The sequence below is a fragment of the Marmota marmota genome, unplaced genomic scaffold (assembly GCF_001458135.2).
Source record: "Marmota marmota marmota unplaced genomic scaffold, marMar, whole genome shotgun sequence".
Classification (NCBI taxonomy): Eukaryota; Metazoa; Chordata; class Mammalia; order Rodentia; family Sciuridae; genus Marmota; species Marmota marmota.
In genome coordinates, this window is record NW_026000137.1 from 824,294 (window position 1) to 825,455 (window position 1,162).

The following is a 1,162-nucleotide window of genomic DNA, read 5'->3' on the forward strand; positions in this document are numbered from 1 at the left end:
CCCGTTTCTTCCTCTGTATTAGGCTGGAGAGCTTAGTGCCCATCAGCCCGTCAACATCTCTCTCAATGACTGGCAGACCCTGAAGTTCTCAGATGTTTTACGATTTCCACAGCAAGGCATGAGTGGTTCCCTGCTTCCCAACCAGTACAGAGGGCCCAGACTCTTCCCAGCTTCCTGGCCCAGGACACCATCTCACAGAGCTGCTCACAGCAGAGGTCCCCAGCTCCCCTCAGTCAGTGCCACAGAACCTCACCTGGAGAGGGAAGAGGGAGAGCTCGCCAGGAATCTGGGGACTTTGGCCTTTTCTAATCCAGGCACTTGCCTTCTTCTCTGCCGTTGGCCTCCTCCCTCTCTCTCTCCTCTCCTCCTCCCCCTTCCTTCTAGAGAAAGTTGATGTGAAGCAAGAGGTGGACGTCCTCTCCATGGCATGAGGCCTCTGTGAGGAGCACAGCAGTAGAAAGGTGCAGCAAACATTGGTTCCCGTGGCCCCTGGTCCAGCCTGGCTGCCCGCCACCCGCTGCCCACACAGTTCTCCTGAACACTGCCACTTTGGCGGGCTCTCATTATGTTTGCTGGGACACAATTCTCAACTGATACAGAAAGAGGATGTCTCCAACTTGGGCAAACAAACCTGTGTATGGTCATGGTTTGCCCACGAGTTTCAGTGCCCTCAAATAGTGTTGGTGACATGTCGGGACAGAATGAATGCTGAGAAGGGGCTCCCACGCTGCTGGTGAGGTAAATCTCACCTGAGTCTCTAGGGTGCTCGGCTACCCAAGGACAAGGACCCTACCTGAAGATAGCTGACAAGTTTGGTGACACTGCCATTTCCTAGCTGCGGGCTACGGAGGTGAGGGGCAAGAAGCCCACAGGAAGGCCAGTGCTGCGGGCTTGGTGTGCCAGAGAGCCTGCCTGGAGAAGTGGCTCTGAGATGAGACTGACCTCTCAGAGCCTGAATGCGAGAGGGCACACCTGCTCTCACTGTACCTGTGCAACTGCACTCACTGCACCTGTAGTAAATAACTGTGCTCACTCCACTGTGCTCACTCCCCTGTGCTCACTGCACTGTGCTCACTCCCCTGTGCTCACTCCCCTGTGCTCACTGCACTGTGCTCACTCCCCTGTGCTCACTCCCCTGTGCTCACTGCACCTGTGCTCACTC